At 34.7% G+C, this 6,723-nt stretch overlaps 1 pseudogene; it reads right to left on the reverse strand.

Moving 5' to 3' along the window:
- Positions 1-2,063: 2,063 nt before the first annotated feature.
- Positions 2,064-6,515, reverse strand: LOC143242007 (serine/threonine-protein phosphatase PP1-beta pseudogene; annotated as a pseudogene).
- Between the last annotated feature and the right edge of the window lie 208 nt (positions 6,516-6,723).

Here is a 6,723-nt window from a genome sequence, read left to right on the forward strand (position 1 = left end):
GCCATACTAAATGAAACACGTGTTGCATCCAGCTATGACCAACACTAGATAGATTCCTGAGAATGAACATCAAGCAGATGGTAGGAAAAAGATGGACCACAAACCTGGTATACATCTCCATTCTAAAACTGGTGGCAATGGGATAGTTCATCCAGCCTGTGGTAGGACAAGGTATGCTGGTCAGTGCATGGAAGAGGACTTACTTAGCTGGACCATCGTCAACTAACACCTACTCCCCTGGGGTGACAGATTGTACATGGGAGGAATATTTCAACCTGAGGGGCAAACTACATTATATATACATATATATAGTTGTGACATGGTGGAGTGCTTCAACTAAAACCTGGGAGTATCTAGAATTGTATATCAGATGTTTGGTAGGAAGTGCTATATGCCATCAACATCTGCAAATTCCACCACCCTCCTCTCAACTGTGTTGTACGATGCATCATGAAGACAGGTCTTCATGGTCCACAATCCCAGTGGCTGGGAACTGGTAAGTAGGAAGGACTCCCATGGAGAGAAAACAAAGAGCTGAAGAGGATCACACTACCAAAACAGTGCAACAGGTAACCACAATACCCTGTTTTGAAAAGCAGAGCTACCACATCAATGGAGTTGATAAACCAACACTTAACAGCATTTGGAAATGTCTCTCAGTTCTGCAGTAGGAAGAATCAACACCATAGAGCACCAGAGATGGACACCAATCCCTGTCAGCTTTACTCGTGTGTGTCCACAGTATGGTCTAGGATGAACATACTTATGAAGCAAAAATCCACTAGAGAGAACTACCAGCAGTCCTATGTTACATCCCATCTCTATAATATAATCCTGCAACATAATGTTTTCACTACAGATGATAATTGAACAGACACACAACACCTGGCAGAACCTGAAAGAGCTATAACATAATTTCTAATGGATACTTACCTCCACTCACACAGAGCCTCCCACTTCTGGAGGTATGTGGTGAAGGTCATCTCGTCAACCTCGAAGTGATTAATGAGTACAACTGTGAGAAAGAGCTGTTTACAAAGACGTTGTGCTGAGCTCCTATTGGTGGAGAGCTTCTGCATAATCATTTACATGCGGATGTGGACAAGTCAGAGACGGAAGGCTAGTGACGAGTGTTGAGAAGATGTGACAATAATAACAGTACCAATTGAGAAGAGGTGAGATATCGTATTGGAAATATTATTTTATGGAAGACTTACTTCACGATGTAATTGCATTTTCAGAAGTAAATATTTATGAATGATCTTTAGAATATTAAAAGTTTTAATCATATTTAAGAAACTCTGTAAATGCTAAATGTCTGAGAGTATTTATTAAGCCTAATGAAGGAATTTCAGTCCTTACATTCCAAAATAACTTATTAAGAAAAAGGAAAGCATTTATATGCAAAACTATTTGATCTTTTCATGGAAAGTACAAGAGGTAATGAAACAGGACTGAAAGCCGAGATATTTTCCATTGGCGACATTCTTTGCATCTTGTTTTATATTTGAATGTCAAAGATATTTTAAGCTAAGAAGTTGAAAAATATATAAATCCACAAAACTGCATCAATATGATAAGAGAAAGTGACAAAACATAAAATTATACTAAGAATGTTTTAACTTAAAACGAAGAGGAAAACAGCACAAGCAAAGACAAAACTTTGGCTGATATATGTAGATTAACAAAGGGAAAGAAAATTTGGTAGCATTCTACAAATAAAAGGTCAAACTTATATTTTGTTGAAAGCAAACATGTACTCTTGTATAGCTAAATGCTACTTAACATTTCTATAAATGTATGTGTTCAAAACTACACACGATGAGGTCAAAAAAGTACAAATAGAACAATACTTTATAAATGTACTGACAATGATCAAAATTGTTTTCCCTCTAATTTATATTGTACAACTGCAAAGCTTTACTACAGAACCTCTATCATAGATTCATTTTTTACAAGCTTTTCAACTACTAATATCCACATGGACTTGTACAGATCCTCCTACTGAACTTCAAACCTGCACCTGTGATGATTTTCTAAGATATAAAAGAGAGTAGTAGATATTATTTTTTGCTGTTTTTCTTAACGACCTGACCTCTAGGAGGAGTTACTGGACGATTGGATGATGCCATTTTACCGTATGGTGAATTCTTTTTTGTCTGCTGGTTTCAGAATCTGTAATTTAGAATTATTTCAAACAAAAATATTTAAAAACTATAAAAAACTGAATTTACATCAAATAAAATAACAAATATACAATTATCACAACAGTATTTACAAAGTCTCCATTGTAACAAGCATGAGTTAGTTGCAAAACAATAACCAAACACATTTCATTTACATATCGATAGGTTAAAAGATGAACAAAATATACAGTTTATCCAAGAAATGTGTTCTCCCTGAAAAAAAGTAGTAACATGTGGTTTAATACAAAAATGTTTCAGGGAAACATCACTACATTCCACATTTATTTATCAAGAATGATCTAAATTTATAGTAGTGGAGGTGAAAAATTTCAAATGTCTCATCATGAAACATGCTTAAAAGAAAAAAAAAAGTTAAATGATCTAGGATCAAAGAGAAATGTGCTTACCTGAAATGAGCACATAAGAGTTTCATCAACACTCATCATGGCTCCTGCATTATCAAACTCACCACAGTAGTTGGGAGCTGAGAAAGAGTAACTAACTGTCGTTTTGCAAAGAATTCATATCCATCTTCTACCACCTACCATTAGAATAAAGTATACAGTGGTTGAGAATTCATATCCATCTTCTACCACCTACCATTAGAATAAAGTATACAGTGGTTAGAATTCATATCCATCTTCTACCACCTACCATTAGAATAAAGTATACAGTGGTTACAGTGGTGAGAATTCATATCCATCTTCTAACACCTACCATTAGAATAAAGTATACAGTGGTGAGAATTCATATCCATCTTTACCACCTACCATTAGAATAAAAGTTATGTGGTGAGAATTCATATCCATCTAACATCTAACACCTACCACCTACCATTAGAATAAAGTATACAGTGGTGAGAATTCATATCCATCTTCTAACCACCTACCATTAGAATAAAGTATACAGTGGTGAGAATTCATATCCATCTTCTACCACCTACCATTAGAATAAAATTATACAGTGGTGAGAATTCATATCCATCTTCTACCACCTACCATTAGAATAAAGTATACAGTGGTGAGAATTCATATCCATCTTCTACCACCTACCATTAGAATAAAGGTATACAGTGGTGAGAATTCATATCCATCTTCTACCACCTACCACAGTGGTGAGAATTCATATCCATCTTCTACCACCTACCATTAGAATAAAGTATACAGTGGTGAGAATTCATATCCATCTTCTACCTACCATTAGAATAAAGTATACAGTGGTGAGAATTCATATCCATCTTCTACCACCTACCACCATTAGAATAAAATTATACAGTGGTAGAGAATTCATATCCATCTTCTACCACCCTACCATTAGAATAAAGTATACAGAATTCATATCCATCTTCTACCACCTACCATTAGAATAAAGTATACAGTGGTGAGAATTCATATCCATCTTCTACCACCTACCATTAGAATAAAATACAGTGGTGAGAATTCATATCCATCTTCTACCACCTACCATTAGAATAAAAGTATACAGTGGTGAGAATTCATATCCATCTTCTACCACCTACCATTAGAATAAAGGTATACAATGGTAAGAATTCATATCCATCTTCTACCACCTACCATTAGAATAAAGTATGAATTGAATTTGAGAATTCATATCCATCTTTACCTACCATTAGTAAAGTATACACAGTGGTGAGAATTCATATCCATCTTCTACCACCTACCATTAGAATAAAGTATATACAGTGGTGAGAATTCATATCCATCTTCTACCACCTACCATTAGAATAAAGTATACAGTGGTGAGAATTCATATCCATCTTCTACCACCTACCATTAGAATAAAGTATACAGTTGTGTGAGAATTCATATCCATCTTCTACCACCTACCATTAGAATAAAAGTATACAGTGGTAAGAATTCATATCCATCTTCTACCACCTACCATTAGAATAAAGAGGTATACAATGGTAAGAATTCATATCCATCTTCACCACTACCTACCATTAGAATAAAGTATACAGTGGTTAGAATTCATATCCATCTTCTACCACCTACCATTAGAATAAAGTATACAGTGGTTGAGAATTCATATCCATCTTCTACCACCTACCATTAGAATAAAGTATACAGTGGTTAGAATTCATATCCATCTTCTACCACCACCTACCATTAGAATAAAGTATACAGTGGTGAGAATTCATATCTGTCATTAGGAGGTAAGAGTATACAGTGGTGAGAATTCATATCCATCTTCTACCACCTACCATCCAGAATAAAGTGTATACAGTGGTGAGAATTCATATCCATCTACCACCTACCATCAGAAATTAAAGGTATACAGTGGTTAGGAATTCATATCATCTTCTACACACCACCTACCATAGAATAGAGTATACAGTGGTTAGAATTCATATCCATCTTCTACCACCTACCATTAGAATAAAGTATACAGTGGTTAGAATTCATATCCATCTTCTACCACCTACCATTAGAATAAAGTATACAGTGGTTAGAATTCATATCCCTCTTCTACCACCTACCATTAGAATAAAAAATTATACAGTGGTGAGAATTCATATCCATCTTCTACCACCTACCATCAGAAAATAAAGTATACAGTGGTTAGAAATTCATATCCATCTTCTACCACCTATCATTAGAATAAAAGTATACAGTGGTTAGAATTCATATCCATCTTCTACCACCTACCATCAGAATAAAAGTATACAGTGGTTAGGAATTCATATCCCTTTTCTACCACCTATCATTAGAATAAAGTATACAGTGGTTAGAATTCATATCCATCTTCTACCACCTGTCATTAGAATAAAAGTATATGGTGGAATGAGGAAGAAATGTTTCTGTAAACTAACTTGAAGTTAACATAAAAAGTTATTTCATTTAATAAATAATTGTGTGAAACAAAAACTGCTACTTCCTCTCTAAAAATAGCCTATTTACTACAACTGATATTTACACTCACTATTTACTACAACTGATATTTACACTCACTTATTTACTGTATACTAGTTTCAGATCAGTTATGCAGTTAAGCTCAAGAAAAGAGTACAAAGCCTTATAACTTGAAAGCTTTTGAAAGTTGTATCTTTCTTAATGAGGCAATTCTGGTAGAAAAATTCATATTATTTGGTTTGGTATTTTTTTTGAAGTTGTGTTTTTCTAACGTCATGAATGAATATTCATTTCAGTCATGCTGTGTGTAACAGAAAATGTTGAAAGTGAGCTGATGGTGTTAGTCCCAAAATTAAAATTTTCTACAGTCATGAAAAAAAAAAAAAAACAAAAAAAGGAACAAAAGCAAAACATATTAGAATAAAACTTTCACTGTAAAGTTAAGATCTAATCATGAGTGTTTTGAAGTATTTATGTACTTGTGGTCTTACTTCACTTTTCCATAAGTGTACATATTAGTATTATTGTATTATTTTGTTTTAGTAGATGAGAGATGATTCCTTGGGAAGAAAAGTCCAACAAACACTGGTATAGAGTGTTTCATTATTAAGAAATAATGATACAGCTACAGCCTAGTCCTACGAGTACAAAATATAATGCAAATTATATATACAACCTATAGTAATAGTGTGTACTTAGTAGGTCAATCAAACAAACAGTATTTAGGTTTTGATTCTCACAAAGCAGCTTCCTTGTGATAGACACAAATGTTAACATTTTTCTTATCTGGAAAGGTATTTCATTTAAACCGATCTTTATGCCACTAAGAACTATTACCTTACTGATAACCAGCATGAGATCAGTGTATTGCATTAACTGTGATGTAACTGCCATATAGCTACAGTTCTCCACCAATAGGGTGTGGTGACATGACCCCTAAACACAATAATCCCTGTGTGGCACTAACTGCGTGATCATAAACTCACTTTTCCGCATTACTGCCTGTGTTCAGGGAAGAGAGTTTGTTCAAAGCTCATTACATGCGCGGAAATTCTATGACAGTTGCATGCAAGGTAATAGTTCTTTATGATGTAGAAAGGTTAGTACTGTTTCTAAACTTATACCTGTATCAAAATTACAAGAAAATTTTTTTAAATGATGAGAACTATTAAAGATATTTTCTGATAGACTAACTTGATGTGCTCTGCATATCAAATCAAGATCATGTTTATGTAGGAACTTGCCACTACATCAGCACCAAAGGTGTAAGAAACACCACGCGATTATCATTTTCTCCCCACACCCATAACATCTTTATCTGGATCTGACCAAAGTAAATCACACAGGAGGTATCACTTGATCTGCACAGCATCTGTTGGCCGCGCAGTATCTGAACGGTATCTGCTCACATGGACTGAAGATCTGGACTTAATCCTGTCAAGAACAAACTCACCATTTGGCTTCACACAACAGAACAGTATCACTTTACACAACAGAACAGTGTATCACTTTACACAAGCGGAACAGTGCATCACTTTACACAACGGAACAGTGGATCACTTTACACAACGAACAGTGTCACTTTACACAGAACAGTGTATCACTTTACACAACGGAACAGTGTATCACTTTACACAAGCAGAACAGTGTATCACTTTACACAA

Source organism: Tachypleus tridentatus, unplaced genomic scaffold (assembly GCF_004210375.1).
Source record: "Tachypleus tridentatus isolate NWPU-2018 unplaced genomic scaffold, ASM421037v1 Hic_cluster_1, whole genome shotgun sequence".
In the NCBI taxonomy this organism is placed as follows: Eukaryota; Metazoa; Arthropoda; class Merostomata; order Xiphosura; family Limulidae; genus Tachypleus; species Tachypleus tridentatus.